Genomic DNA, 17392 nt, shown 5'->3' with positions numbered 1-17392 from the left:
ACTGGTTTTTGGATGTATTGTTGTGTGAATTTGTTGTGTTGAAGTTTTGGATTCGATAGAACCTTCTATGGGAAGAGATAAAAGCAAGGAAAAACTAGTTTGAGTTTTTGACTTTTTAGCGAAAGCGTAATTGGTGAGTGTTTGAAATAATTGCTTCTGTACATGATTCAATGATTATTTGGGAATTTAGTAGCAGCAAAACCCCTACTCTAAATTCTAAGTGTAAGCTTTCTCATACCTATGTTATCTTGTGAACAAAGTGCTTATGTGTTTGTGAACATGTGAATTGAGATGAGATGCTATAACGTGTGATATGTGGTTATGGTAACTGTTGTGAAAATGCAAATATGTACATGTTATGTATATGTTAAATGTTAGTGATAGTGTTTTGCTAAAGATGCAAATATGCAGTGATTGTGCATGGATAATCAGTAAGTGATATGTAACTTCGGATATTTTGGCCTTGTGATCTTGAAACCGTCGGATATAGTTGGCATGTCATAGGATTCTGAATACTCACCTATATGTATAGTGAATTTGGGCTTTGAAGCCCTATGACATGTTGGAGGGATAAGGGAATGTGAGCTAAGCTCCATTCAACGGAACATGTGATGGGAAATAAAGAAAGTGTTAGCTTTATGCTTCATTTTTAGGACATGCTTAACACTATGAGTCTATGTTTGGTGCGTTGGAGATCCGCGTATCCGACGAGTGGTGATAGAGCTCACTTTTATGTTTCATAGCTCAAGTGTCAAATTATCTTAAATTATGAATATGTGTGAATTGTGATATGTGTTTATATGACGTGTGACCATTATGCAATTTATCTATAAACCTATTTTTGAATATTGTGATATATGCTTGAATGTTAGGTGATTATATATGTAATAGGATATATACTTAAAAGTGAATATATTTACCATGTAAAAGAACTAATAATAATGCATGAGTAAGTATATTATGACACTAACGTTGGAACTCTTAAGGTTATGCTATATGGTTGTTTCATTAATGCTTGATGAATTGTTTGCATAGGAGTTATTCTAGGCATTCACTGAGCTTGTTAAGCTCACCCACTCCCTTATTTAACCATTGCAGATTACTTGTGTGCCTGCATGAGCGATGTGGTGCTGAGAGGTGATCTAAGCAAGACTTTTGCATTACTTCTTCGGTGTTATATATTTATTTACGTTTTGGGGGAAAAGGCAATGTGGTAGACTTGTTTATAGCCATGTCAACTTCTACGCATTTTGCTGGTTTTTGGTTCAGTTTATCAAGATTACATGTTATTATTATGCTTGAGTTCATGAACATGAGGATGGATTGATGTTACTTACTCGAACACGGTTTTGTCATATTGAATTGCTAATTAAGCTGTTGACTGATTATTTGTCGAAGTAAATGATGTATGATGTTTAGAAACTAAATTGGAATGGATTAATTGCATATGAATGTTGCATTTTTTATGTCTGGAGCAGAAGTATCGCTAATCGGGTTTTAAAATCGATACTCTAGGTTTTGAAACATGTAGGAAGTCAGAATAGAGATTTGGTATGGATACATTTGCTCGAGTATCAATACTTAGGGTAAATTTATCGATACTTCAAGACATGTACCGATAATTTTTGAGACTTTGATTTTTAATTAAAAAGTAAAAAGCAAGTTTGGTATCGTTTTTACAGGTGGTATCGATACCACTTAAAGGAAATATCGATACCTTAGTGTCAGTATCGATAACTATAGACAGGGTTTGAGAATTTTGTTGAATGGACCTTATGCATGTTTTAATATGTTTATAAGACTATTTAATGTAAGTTTTGGACATGATAATGATAACTAGCTAGTATGATTGACTTAAGACCGATGCAAATAGCAAACTAATGGATATTTTGTTGGAATGAGCTTTTACTTGTTGGTTATGACATGAGACGATGGTGTGGCATCCTGAAATTTGGGCTTGGCGACTAAGCCAGGTATAGGGTGTTACAAAGATGTTTGACATTACAAAGACGACAAATAGACCAATGATACACATTAGTGGCTATGGTACTTAAAAAACCTTTTAATGTTTTATGGAATCTAGTAGTTCAGTTTCTTATTTATTGGTTTCATTTTTAGTTCATGCTTGTCGATGTTGAATGATTATAGTACCATTTTAGAGTGGGATAACATACGTTCTCCTCTTCATGTGCATTACTCCGAATAGCGTAGGAGGACTATTACCTTTAAGAATATGGAACGTTGTTGTTAGTCAATTAATGTTTATTTCACTTATCACACTTTGAAAATTCATAATTTGTACACTAAAATTTTATGTTTGCCAAAACATATTATACTTTGAATTTAAAATAATATGCTAATTACCAAATTTTATGTTTGTCAAAAAAATAATATAAAATTTTAGAATTTAATGACTTAATTGCAGGCTAATGAACTATATATTATTTAAATTAATTTAATGTTTAAATTTATTAATTTTGAAGTAAATTAATATCATGGGAACTATATTTTTAATATTAACTAATTTTAGTTGTAAATAAAATAATGAATTTACATATTTAGATGGCATAGCTTTGTTAATTTTACACAAAATTATCTAAACATCAGAAAATGTGAAGTTTTCCCAAAATCATTTTTCATAAAACATTTTACATCAAACAAACACATTCAAAATCTAACATACTTAAATAAAGAAAATTTATTGTTAAAATTTAAATAAATTAATTAAAATCTCATATACAAATTTATTAACTTTGAAGTGGATTTGTCGAAACCATTTTTAAATCGGGTTTTGGAAAATGGGAATCAACTTTAGGAAAAAACGGGAGTCACCACCAATCTTTTTAGGTGTGATTGGATCACCTTTAAAACATTTTGTTTTAAAGTCATTAGGTTTGGTCTACGAAATAAAAGAACGGGTTCGGGAGTCGGTTACGTACGAGGAAGGATTAGCACCCTCATAACGTCCAAAAATTGGTACCTAATTAATTATCGAAAGTCTTTAAGGTCGGAAACTTAAAAATTTTAAGGTACGATCCTCTTTAAAATATCTTGATTTTGAAGATTGGGATTCACTTGTATCAAAATATTGACACTAAATTAATCTTTTGGAAATCCCTATCTCGAAACGACAAATTGCCACATCCAATAAGTTAGGACACAGCGCTTTGAAATTCCAAGACAGTTGCTCATATTTTGAAAATCTTAAAAACTTAGAAGGGTACTTGATTATTCGAACTCAACGAGAAAAATTACAACCCAATACGTTAGGGCACTACTTTTCTCGAAGCTTCCAAACACCAAGAATTGCCTTTTTTTTCAAAAACTTTGAAGTCCCCTTTTTAAAACCGATGCATGAAGGAGCATATTAACTTTATGGGATGCATACAATATGGCATATTATCATAATAGACAAGTGAAAGCATGAATTTAAACAATATGATAGCAATAATATAAAGATCATACACTAGATACATACATGTTTAAAATTACATAACATCATATATACAAAGATACACATAACATATATTGAAGATGAATAAGCAAAACATGCAATCATATAAAGTAATAATTAAGAAATGATGCATGATATACAATTTAATATATATAAAAAAGAAGTAATACAATATCATTGTACATGTTCATAAAATATAATATCAAGTAATGATTATAAAATAACATTTTATACATGAATGATATATAATATATAAAAAATGTAAAAAAGAATTATTATAAAAAAATAAGTAATTGTTAACATAAAATACAAATAAAAATATGATATTCAATAATAATTTTCAAATAGTATTTAATATACAATATGTAATATATAATAACAAAAAATATTTATGAATGAATAATTAAAAAAATATGAAAAAGAATTTATAAAATAACTATATGATTTAAAAATATTAGTTTAAAATGAAATAACACAATAAATAATTAATTAATTAATAATGAAATATGTATATAATATGAGTTAGAAATATAATTCAATAATAATTTACAAATTTTAAAATTATAAATAATATAATGAATAATAAAACATAAATAATATAATAGATAATATAGGATATTTATATTTATAATAGGTAATATATAATAAAAATATAATAAATGTTAATAATAAAACATAATATAAATATATAGGAAAATAAGATTTTTTTATATAAATAGATAAATAGTATTTATAATAATAATATATGCATAGTTTTTTAAATAAACAAATTATATATAAAAAAACAAAATTTAAATTAATAAAGAAAGGGCTAAAATTGAATTTAAATAGAATTATAAGGCTAATTAGCAAAATAATAAAATTCTGGGCCTGATTTGAAAGAATTAAAAACAACAAGGGACTCACTGGGCAACTTGCCCTAATCCCAAAACGACACCGTTTTAATCTTGGACTTAAAAACAGCTACCGCAGGGACTAAATTAAAACAAAAACAAAAAATAGGGCCAAATTATAAATAAAATAAAGCGTAATTATAAACACAAAAAAAAGTGGAAGGACCGATTGGGTAATTAACCCAATTCTCAAAAAACACGCGGATCCTCCCTGGGTAATCGGGTCAACGCGCAGATCCTTAGCCTTAATGCGATGTCGTTTTAAGCTTATTGGATTAAGCTAAAACGGCGTCGTTCTGTTGAGGCTATATAAACTAAAATCTAACCTAAAAATCATTTAGAAACCTATTTTTTTTAAAAAACTAAAAGAAATCCTCTGAGAGTTCCCCAGCCCTCTGAGCTCCAGCCCTAAGCCGGTTTGCTCCGTTCATCGGGCCTCCGTGCCCAGCCTCACGCGCCGTCACCGACTCCGCCATACACTGCGGTCGGGATCTGAAAAACTCCGTTTTTCTCAGCCAATCTAAAAGGTATATTTCTGTCCTCTATTTTGATGTATTATATGCAAACTGTTTGTAATAAAATAATGAAATAAAAACAGATACAACAGATCACCTTTGCTTCTCTCGAAAACCTTCTCATATATTATTCAAGAATACTCGGTGTACAATATCTTTTGTGGTGTGTTTCTCTCTATCTCTTTTGTGTATTCTTTCTGTTTCTATCTATGTATGCCTTTTTTTTTCTCTTTACAGATTTGCGAAAGGCTTTATAGCCTTAAACTACTGCCTATTTTGGAAAGAAATCGGAAGATTTCTTTCCATTTCCTGTTCTAGTATATCTGCTGTCTTCTTTGATTTCTTTCCTTTTCTTACACTGCTTTTTTTTTGTGTATCTGCTGTTTGTTTCCTTTTCTTGCAGGTGACTCGCGAAGATTTCGGTGGCTGGGCTTACTGTCATGGATTCGAATCTCGGCATATACCCATTTGTACAATGATGACCACGAGATTGTCTCTTTTGCGGAGATCTCGGCATCAACGGAGGTACCAAGGTTGGAGGTGAGGCCTGAGATCACGGTGCTGGACGGTCATGAGAGGGACAAGATACTGGACAATGCATTGATGGTGCGTCAGTGTGCATTGATGGCCTTGATTTGGGGAGTTGAACAGATGCTCCCCAAGGCTTCCAGAAGCTGCTGCGGCCTGTAGTCTTCAGGAAACCCTAGGGTTTCCTATTTCCTTAAAGTCAATTGGGCTTTTGGGCCGTTTTTTATTTGGGTTTGGTTTATTGGTATTCTGTTTGGGTCAATGGTGTAAATGGGTTTGCTGGGTAGTTTTAGGCCTGCTGGGTAGTAACTGGGTACACGGGTAATGGGTCTGAGGTATTTGATTTTGGGCCTATTGTTTGGGCTTTGTAACCTGGACTTGGACTGTTTAACAAATAGATATTTATTTATTTATCTATTTTTATATGGTTTTAAGGCCCGGTTAAATTTGGGCTATTACAGCTGCCCCTCTTTGCTCATTGTTGTATAACAGGAATTGAGCAAAGACTTAGAAAGACCAAATTTGATCGGCCTTATCAAATCATGATCTTCAATCTGCTGCTTGCAAACTTATGACTGTTATGTTGATATCTTCAATCTTCTCTCTGCCGAACACAGAGACGCCAAATCTGTTTCTTCGATTTGTTCTCTGACAATACAGAGACGACAAATCATCTTAGATTTGCTTCAGCATAAACATGCGAAAGCCAAATCAGCTATGTCTTCGATTTGTTCCTGGTAAGCACAAGGATGCCAAATCATCTTGGATCTTACTTCAGTCTAATCGTCTAAAGGTTAGATCTGCTATGTATCTGCTTTCCGTTGAAGTGGAAATGCAAGACTTCGATTTGTTCTCTGACAATACAGAGATGCCAAATCATCTTAGATTTGCTTCAGCGTAAACACGTGAAAGCCAAATCAGCTATGTCTTCGATTTGTTCCTTGTAAGCACAAGGATATCAAACCATCTTGGATCTACTTCAGTATAAACATCTGAAGGTGAGATCTGCTATGCATCTGCTCCCCGTTGAAGTGGAGATGCCAGACTTCGATTTGCTCTTTGACAATACAGAGATGCCAAATCATCTTAGATTTACTTCATCGTAAGCACGTGAAAGCCAAATCAGCTATGTCTTTGGTTCGTTCCTTGTAAGCACAAGGATGCCAAACCATCTTGGATCTTGCTTCAGCTCGATTGCTATACTGCGGCCTATTACCCTACTGCTTAGGGGAGTAAGGCGCGCCAATCTTTGATAACCTGTAGAATGATTACGCCTGATAATTAGGATGCTATGATCGAAGTGAATCGAATATTCCTAATTAAAAATGTTATGATGTGAAATGTTGTGAATATGACCCCTATCCTAGACATCATTATTCATTCCTTCTCTTGTTTTTTCAGAGTATCATTCTTACTCAGCCTGTAGGCCTGTTTCCTTCCACCAATGCTACGATCCACTGAGGATGTCTGTAAGACAATCTTTCCTTAAAATTGAATCGTTGGTTTTGTCCATTTTCCTTTTAGACTGGAAGGAAGAAATCCCTCGAGTTCTTTCATCCCTTACTTACGTGAATTTCTCGAACAATTGTCCTGTTTTAGTTCCTTGTATTATCTAAAAATTCCAAAGTAATGCGTAAAACTTCGTTTGTGAACATATTTAGTTCATCTATCATTATTTCAATGCAACATACTTAACGAACAATGGAAGATAAATAAATTTCTAAGAGTAATTGGATTTGAATGAATTATCAAAAAGATACAAAGGAAATTAATCTGAAAGCCTATCTTTAAGAAGAAATAGAATCTAAAGATAGCAAACAGGATAAAAGTTAGATGCCCCAAGATATCGCCGCTCGAATGCCTATACACCAGCTCTATGAAGTCTTTCTTGAGTTCAACATGTGTTTAAAAGATCCAAAGTACTTTGTTGATGCCCCAATATGTAACGTGCTTCACTCTTTATTAGATCAAATATAGCAAGATCACTATATATTCTTCAAGATTTGAGCTGCCCTTTCAGGTTTTCAACTCAAAACCCCTTTGGTCACAAGGTGCCCTTTGCAGGTTTTCACCTTGGCCTCTCCGTTTTTTTTATTTTTTTATTTTTTTCTTTTTTTTTAAATCTCAAGGCGCCCTTTGCAGGTTTTCACCTTGGATTCTCTTCTCCTTTAGACAAAGTATTTTTTAACTGAGTCTGAGTTCACTAGGATGGGTAAACTTTTCCCATCCATTTCCGTTAAGATCAATGCACCGCCAGAGAAGGCTTTCTTCACGACATATGGCCCCTCCCAGTTTGGCATCCATTTCCCCCTAAAGTCCTTTTGAATGGGAATAATCTTTTTCAGTACAAGGTCTCCTTCGTGGAACTCTCTGGGTCGAACTTTCTTGTCAAAAGCTCACATCATTCACTTTTGATACATCTGACCATGTCGAATGGCCCTTAGCCTCTTTTCCTCAATCAAGTTCAACTGGTCATATCGAGATTGAACCCATTCAGCTTCATCTAACCTTATCTCTGTCAAAATTCAAAGAGAAGGTATTTCTACTTCAATAGGTAACACTGCTTCCATCCCATAAACTAACGAGAATGGGGTTTCCCCAGTAGAGGTTCTGACAGATGTTCGATAGGCCAGGAGTGCAAACGGTAATTTTTCATGCTAATCTCTATAAGTCTCGGTCATCTTCCCCACTATTCTCTTAATGTTCTTGTTGGCGGCCTCCACTGCCCCATTCATTTTTGGACGATAGGGAGAAGAATTGTGATGCTTAATCTTGAACTGGTCACAAACCTCTGCTATCGTTTTGCTGTTCAAGTTTAATGTATTGTCGGATATGATCTTCTCAGGCATTCCATACTGACAAATGATCTCCTTCTTCAAAAATCGACTCACAGCTGACTTAGTAACATTCGCATAAGAAGCGGCCTCTACCCATTTTGTAAAATAGCCAATTACCACGAAGATAAACCGATGTCCATTCAAAGCTTTCGGTGATATTGGTCCAATAACATCCATGCCCCACATGGAGAAGGGCCATGGAGAAGTCATAACATGTAAAGGTGAAGGTGGAACATGAATTTTGTCCCCAAAAATCTGACACTTGTGGCATTTCTTGGTATAGTTGATACAGTCCCCTTCCATAGTGGCCCAATAATAGCCAAACCTCATGATTTGCCTTGCCATCGTGAACCCATTTACATGTGTCCCACGTACACCTTCATGAACTTCTTCTAAAATTAGCTTAGCTTCCTCAGCATCGACATATCTCAAAAGTACTTGGTCTTTCCGTCTCTTGTACAGGATATCTCTATCTAAGACATAGTCGCAAGCTAATCTCCTTAAAGTTCGTTTGTCATTTTCACTGGCCTGTTCAGGGTATTTACGATTTCTCACATATCACAATATATCTTGATAGCAGGGGTTATTGTCATTTCCTTCCTTCTCAATGTTACAACAATAAGCTGGAGCCTCGTAGACACTCATTTGAATTGGCTTCGTCTCTTCTTCTTTATTCGCCTTGACCATTGAGGCCAAGGTTACTAAAGCATCTGCCATCTGATTTTTGTCTTGTGGGAGATAATTGAAGGTGATGTCATCAAACTCCTCAAGTAACCCTAAAACTACCTCCCGATAATTGATCAATTTAGGGTCCCTTGCCTCCCATTCGCCTCTAATATGATAAACTACTAACTCAGAATCTCCATATACTTCTAGGGTTTTTATACCTCGCTCTATAGCTGCTTGAAGTCCCATGATGCATGCTTCATACTCAGCCATATTGTTCGTGCAATCAAAGTCCAACTTGCACGTGAAAGGGTAATGATCGCCATTCGGGGATACCAAGACTGCCCCAATTCCATTTCCAACTGCATTAGAAGCCCCATCAAAATTTAGCTTCCAAGGAGAATCCTCGGTCATTACTATGCACATTAACTCCTCATTGGGAAAATCAAAGTTCAATGGCTCATAATCTTCTAGAGCCCTACTGGCCAAGAAGTCTGCTACCGCACTTCCTTTTATAGCCTTCTGACTTAAGTAGACTATATCAAACTCTGAAAGCAAAATTTGCCATCTCGCCATTCTCCCATTTAAAGCCGTTGACTCCATCATGTATTTCAATGGATCAAGCTTTGAGATGAGCCAAGTGGTATGGTATAGCTATACTGTCTTAATCTCCGAGTTTTCCAAATCAGTGCACAACACAACTTTTCAATCGGTGGATATCTCATCTCACAGTTAGTGAATTTCTTACTGAGATAATAAATTGCCTTCTCCTTTTTCCCTGACTCATCATGCTGGCCAAGCACACATCCCATGGAATTACTGAATACTGACAAGTACAGTATCAACGGTTTATCTGGGCTTGGTGGAGATAATATCGAAGCATTTAACAAATACTGCTTGACCTTTTCAAAAGCATTCTGGGACTCCTCATCCCAAGTACCTTGATTGTGCTTTCTAAGGAGACGAAAGATAGGATCACATTTCTCGGTTAGTTGTGATGTGACACCCCAAAATTTACCCTAGTCGGGAAGTGGTTTCAGGACCGCTAAACCGCGTCATAAAAATAATTAGCTGTCATATTTGATGCTTATTATATGTATATATGCATGTGTGAAAATTCCATGTTTGAATTTTTTTAATTGAAGGTGAATTTTAGTAAATAGGACCTATGTGAGAAAATCTGGAAATGTGATTGGTTAAATTACAAGGACCTATTAAAGCATGTGGTGGGAATAATGGCTTTGCATGTCAAATACCCCTTCTTTTATACATAGTGGCCGGCCATGATGGAGCATATATTAGAATAGGTGGTAAGTTTCCATGAAGTGGTCATTATTTTATGTAAAGGAAAGGAAATAATAAAAAGAAATACTAAGGATAATAAAAGAAGTAACAAAAAAAAGGGGGTCATTACCTTGTTCTTCTTAGCCGTACAAGAAGAAGAAAAAGGAGGGGGAGCAAAGGCATTCGGCCTTTTGAATGAAGAGGAGGTTAGTAAATTTTGTTAATTTTTCTTTTGAAATAATAGTTGTTTGGGTTAATCATCACGTTTTCTTACCTAGCCATACTAAAATTTCGAATTTAGAGTGTTGGATGGAGCTTTCGGTTATGGTATGTGTGAGAAGAACTTGATTTTTTCTTACCTTTAAGTTTTGATGGATAAAGAAACAAAGGTTGTTGATGAAAGAATTAATGTGTTAAGAGATTATATGAAACTTATTCATGTTTATATATGTTATATGCATTGAAAATGGTTGATGATTTGGAGGTGATTAGCTTGAATCGGCCATGGTATATCCATAAACACGATCTATGCTTGTTATGTTACTCATGGTTAAAACGATTCGGCTATGACTCTTGTAAAAAAAAGTAAAAATAGGCATGTGAATTTAAAAGATGGTATGAACAAATGTGGAGTTTTGCTAGTTTAAGAGTATTCGGCCAAGTGTTCATGCGGTGGAAATTAAGTGTTAAATGGAATGAAAATGATGTTATATGGGGGTATGTATATTCGGCCATATGAGTGAATACATAGATGATGTTAAATTTGGTTATGTATAATGGGCCATATAGAGTACACATGGTGATATTAACCTTAATTCTTTATAATTGATCAAGTGGATGATGTTGGTTTATATGGTCGAATTTGAATTATGAATATGTACCTTGAAATAGAATGTTGTCGTATGCTTCTTTTGATATGAAACTATTAATGTTACGGGATATAAATAACTAGCAAGGTAATTAAACTAGTTGATTTATTTATTTAAGCTCAAGAACCTAAAGGAGAGGCATCCAACAAGGGGAAATCGAAGGTCATCGAGTAGCCGACTCGGAATTATTTTACCCAACATAAAGTAAGTCATTAAGCATGTAGTTGGTATTATTTCAAATGGTCATAATGTTTATGTATTGATGCTGAATGGAATGAATAAATATACATATATATATGCATGTACGTATGTGATGATGAAATTGTTGAATGAAAAGAAAGAGGTAAGATGTACTGAGTTGTTGATCTCGGCACTAAACGTGCGGGTATAACCATTTATGACCATGAGATTGGCGCTAAGTGCGCGGGATTAAATTGTACAGCACTAAGTGTGCGATTTGACTATGTTGCACTAAGTGTGCGAAATGAATATGATGCACTAAGTGTGCGAATTGACCATGCGGCACTAAGTGTGCGAGTTTGACTATGTAGCACTAAGTGTGCGATTTGATTACGTAGCACTAAGTGTGCGAGTTGATTATATAGCACTGAGTGTGCGGACTCAATATACATTCGTGAATCATTATGGACACTATGTGTGCGACACTATTGAGTCGATCGCGGACAGCGGATCGGGTAAGTGTCTTGAGTTCATGGCTAATAGGTGCTATGTCTATACTTGGTGTTGAGCTTGGTAAGTTTGAACCTATGTGACAAATATACTTGAAGTCACGTACATAAAATTTATCGTAGAATGGGTGAAAGGCCGTTTAGTTGTATGTTTGTAACGAAAATAAAATGATTTATGAAAATGCCTCGAATATCCTATTGATGAGTATGTGGATTGTGAATGCATAAATTGGTATGAAATTGAACCGATAGGTTGGAGGAACTATGGTATGGTTCGGAATGGATGGAGTAATTAGCCTCGTTCCATTTTGTTTTCTCTTGTGATAATGTTATTGATGGATGGTAGTGCATAGCTTATGACTTACTGAGTTATAAACTCACTCGGTGTTTCCTTGTCACCTATTCTAGGTTTCTTGGACACATCTATTTTTGCGGGGTCAGGCCGTCATCGAAGTCATCACACCGGATAGCAAGTTTTGGTACTTTCTTCTTAGTTGGCTTAGAAGAACATTTTGGCATGTATAAGCTATTACGTTGTGTTTGAACTTTGGCATGTAAACTTTAAGCCATGCGAAAATGGCACGAATGTTCGATTGAGTTGGATCAAGGGTAGGCATGAAATGGACCTAGTTACTTTCGTAACAGATGCTGGCAGCAGCAGTGTCATGAGATTGAAAAATCACTAAAAATAGTAGGAGTGGAATTAATTGATGAATAAATTATGTAATCGAAGCTCGATGAGTCTGTTTTCATGAGGAAGTAACGAAAAGATCATATGGGCAGTATATTAAGAGATAATCAGATTTTTGTGGGACAGGGCCAGAACGGTTTCTGGATTCCCTGCTCCGACTTTGGAAATTCATTATAAATTAACCAGAGATAATTAGGGGTCGTACCATATATGTACAGATTCCTCTCTGAGTCTACTTTTCATAGAAACAAACGGCATCAGTATTGAAGCCCCATGCAGGGAGATATCCAAGTCGTAATGGGCAAAGGTCAGTGTAGTCGACCCCTGCAACATGGGAGACTTTGACTAATAAACTGTACTAATTGGCCCGACCAAAAATTCTAGAAAAAATACATAGATGGGCACATGAGTCTAGTTTCTGGGAAAAATTACAAAACTGATTTTTGAGTTACGAAACTCAAGATATGATTTTTAAAACGACTAGTACACAGATTGGACAGTGTCTGGAAAATAAATTTTATAAGGGGTTAAAGTCAGTTAACACCTCGTGTTCGACTCCGGTGTCGGTTTCGGGTTCGGGGTGTTACATTTGATTGGTATCAGAGCTATGGTTTAGTCGGTTCTAGGACTACCATAGCGCGTATGAGTCTAGCTATACATGCCGAATGTTAATGTTTAAATGTGTGATGACTTCTGACGGTTGAAATGTTTTTGTTTTGATTAGTAAATGGACCCCGGTGAAGAAAGAATCCTAGCGGATGACGTTGAGAGCGTAGCGGCTGCTCCTGCACAAGGGACGCTGCCTGTTGAACCTCAGTCATCTGTGAATAATCAAGGTGAGGGGGCTAAACAAGCCTTCTTTACCATGATGAATGAGTGGGTCGCGCAATATGCCCGAACCAACCCGGCTGTCCAACAATTCCCAAATTTGAATAATCCACCCCAAGAGCCTGTAATGCCATCAGTCGCTGATCCTGTGAGGCTGAGTAAGCCACCTGTAGACTTGATTAGGAAGCGTGGGGCCGAGGAGTTCAAGGCCATAGTAACTGATGATGCCGAAAGGGCCGAGTTCTGGCTTGATAACACCATTCGGGTGTTCGATGAATTGTCATGCACACCCGACGAATGTCTAAAATGTGCTGTATCTTTGTTGCGAGACTCAGCCTACTATTGGTGGAGGGCCTTGATTTCCATAGTCCCGAAGGAGCGAGTAACTTGGGACTTCTTTCAAACGGAATTCCGAAAGAAATTTATTAGCCAACGGTTCATTGATCAGAAGCTTAAGGAGTTCTTGGAACTCAAGCAAGGCCGTATGACTGTATCTGAATACGAACATGAATTCGTAAGACTCAGTAGGTATGCCCGAGAGTGTGTAGCTGACGAGGTTGCTATGTGCAAAAGATTCGAGGAAGGATTGAATGAAGATTTAAAGCTACTAATGGGTATTTTGGAAATAAAAGAATTCGTAACACTAGTCGAACGAGCCTGCAAGGCGGAAGAACTTGGAAAGGAGAAGAGGAAGGCTGAATTTGAAGCTAGAGATTATCGTAAAAGATCGACGGGTAAAGCTCCGTTCTCAGCTGTAAAGAAGTTCAGGGAGGACATTAATAAGTCGAGGGCGACTGCGGGAATTTCCATCAGGGCAAGACCATCGATGGGCTCCCGAGCTACTTCGGTAGCTAGTGTGGGCAATAATCGTCACGAGAAACCTGAATGTCCCCAATGTGGAAGACGACACCTAGATGAATGTTGGGGCAAGTCTACTAGCAGGGCCTGTTACGGATGCGGTTCGAAGGACCACTTCATTAGAGATTGCACGGAGCTGGATGAGAAGAATAAAATTCAAGGTGCAAGACCTAGTGGAGTGACATCTAGAGGTAGACCACCGAGAATTTTAGGAGGCAGGGGTGGTAGTCAGAGGGGGGCCTCTGATACGGCCGATCGAGCCGAGAACCGTACTCCTGCTAGAGCATATGCCATTCGCGCACGAGAGGAGACATCCTCCCCCGACGTCATCACTGGTACCTTCACTCTCTTTGATACTAATGTGATTGCATTGATTGACCCTGGCTCTACTCATTCATATGTATGCGAAACCTTAGCATCCAGTAAGACCCTACCTGTTGAGTCTACTGAGCTCGTAATTCGAGTGTCAAACCCTTTGGGTCAATGCGTACTTGTTGATAAAGTGTGTAAGAGATGCCCTCTAATAATCTGAGAATCCTGTTTTCCGGCCGATTTGATGCTTTTGCCGTTTGAAGAATTTGATGTTATTCTTGGTTTGGATTGGTTGACCGCGCACGATGCGGTTGTGAATTGCAAAAGCAAGACTATTAATTTGAGGTGCGCAAATAACGAGATAATCCGAGTTGAGTCTGCGGACTTAAGGGAGTTGCCAGCTGTAATATCAGCAATGTTGGCCCAGAAATATGTAAGGAAAGGGTGCGAAGCATACCTCGCGTATGTACTTGATGACAAGGAGTTAGAAAAGAAACCCGAATCGGTGCCGGTGGTTTGTGAATACCCGGATGTTTTTCCTGAAGAGTTACCGGGTTTGCCACCTGTTCGGGAGGTAAAGTTTGGTATTGAGCTTGTACCTGGAACTACGCCAATTTCGATCGCTCCGTATCGTATGGCACTAACCGAGTTAAAAGAGTTGAAAGCTCAGTTGCAGGAATTGACGGATAGAGGTTTCGCTCGACCGAGTTTCTCACCTTGGGGTGCACCAGTATTGTTCGTGAAAAAGAAGGACGGAACCATGAGGTTGTGCATTGACTATCGTCAACTGAATAAAGTGACGATAAAGAATAAGTATCCGTTACCGCGTATTGATGATCTGTTCGATCAATTAAAGGGAGCATCGGTGTTTTCAAAGATAGATTTGAGATCGGGTTATTATCAGTTGCGGATTCAAGATTCGGACGTACCCAAAACTGCTTTCAGAACGAGGTACGGTCACTACGAGTTCTTAGTGATGCCGTTTGGGCTCACTAATGCCCCTGCGGTGTTTATGGATTTGATGAATCGGATCTTCAGGCCGTATTTGGATCGGTTCGTAGTTGTGTTTATTGATGACATCTTGGTCTATTCAAGAGATGAGACCGAACATGCTGAGCATCTGAGGCTAGTGTTGCAAATTTTGCGGGATAAGCAGTTATATGCTAAGTTCAGTAAGTGTGAGTTCTGGTTAAGAGAGGTTAGCTTCTTGGGTCATGTGGTATCTGCATCGGGTATTCGAGTTGACCCGAGCAAAATTTCAGCCATACTTAACTGGAAGCCTCCGAGAAATGTTACCGAAGTCCGGAGCTTTCTAGGGCTCGCCGGTTATTACCGACGATTTGTCAAAGGTTTCTCGATGATAGCCACACCAATGACGAAGCTACTTCAAAAGGATGTTAAGTTCGAATGGACGGAGAAATGTCAGAAAAGCTTCGATCAACTGAAAACTCATTTGACTGAAGCTCCAATTTTGGTGCAACCCGAATCGGGTAAAGAGTTTGTCATTTATAGTGACGCATCCCTACTTGGGTTGGGTTGCGTATTGATGCAAGAAGGTCGAGTGGTGGCCTATGCGTCGAGACAATTGAAGCCACACGAGAGAAATTATCCGACCCATGATCTCGAACTAGCCGCCATTGTGTTTGCATTGAAAATATGGCGACATTATTTGTTTGGTGAGAAGTGCCATGTGTTTTCGGATCACAAAAGTCTCAAATATTTGATGACTCAATGAGACTTGAATCTGCGACAAAGACGTTGGCTTGAGTTGTTGAAAGATTACGAGCTTGTCATTGATTACCACCCGGGAAAGGCTAATGTGGTTGCGGACGCCTTAAGCCGGAAATCGCTGTTTGCTTTACGAGCAATGAATGTGCACTTGTCTGTTCTACCCGACAATGTGTTAGTAGCTGAATTAAAAGCCAAACCATTATTGATCCATCAAATTCGTGAAGCCCAAAAAATTGATGATGAATTGGTTACAAAACGGGCTGAGTGTGTTCCGAACAAGGAATCGGAGTTTCAAATGGATGATGATGATTGTTTGAGGTTTCGAAGTCGTTTGTGTGTTCCAAGGAATTCGGAACTCATTCCGATGATTCTGAACGAAGCCCATTGTAGCCGAATGTCTATCCACTCGGGTAGTACTAAAATGTACAACGATCTGAAACGTCAATTTTGGTGGCCGAGCATGAAACGAGACATTTCTGAATTTGTTTCAAGGTGTTTGATATGTCAACAAGTGAAAGCGGAACATCAAGTGCCTTCAGGATTACTTCAGCCGACCATGATACCCGAGTGGAAATGGGATCGAGTCACAATGGATTTTGTGTCCGGACTGCCATTGTCAGCAAGTAAGAAGGATACGATTTGGGTTGTTGTTGATAGACTGACTAAGTCGGCTCACTTTATTCCCGTGCGTACGGATTTTTCATTGGATAGACTAGCTGAATTGTACGTTTCTTAGATTGTGAGATTACACGGGGTACCTATTTCTATCGTGTCGGATAGAGATCCGAGATTCACCTCACGATTTTGGAAGAAATTGCAAGAAGCTTTGGGTACCAAGCTGCATTTTAGCACCGCTTTTCATCCCCAAACCGATGGTCAATCCGAGCGGATAATTCAGATACTTGAGGATATGTTGAGATGTTGCATCCTCGAGTTTAGTGGTTCATGGGAACGGTATTTACCCTTGATCGAATTCGCTTACAACAATAGTTTCCAATCAAGTATTAAGATGGCACCTTACGAGGCTTTGTACGGTCGTAAATGCCGTACACCATTGTTTTGGACCGAGCTTGGTGAAAGTAAAATTTTCGGAGTTGATTTGATTACAGATGCCGAACGGAAAGTAAAGGTAATCCGTGAAAGTCTGAAGGTAGCCACAGATCGTCAAAATCGTATGCGGATCTGAAACGGAAGGACATTGAATATCAGGTGGGAGATAAAGTGTTCCTTAAAGTTT

Source organism: Gossypium hirsutum, chromosome A10 (assembly GCF_007990345.1).
Source record: "Gossypium hirsutum isolate 1008001.06 chromosome A10, Gossypium_hirsutum_v2.1, whole genome shotgun sequence".
In the NCBI taxonomy this organism is placed as follows: domain Eukaryota; kingdom Viridiplantae; phylum Streptophyta; class Magnoliopsida; order Malvales; family Malvaceae; genus Gossypium; species Gossypium hirsutum.
Note: the sequence above shows the minus strand (reverse complement) of the source record.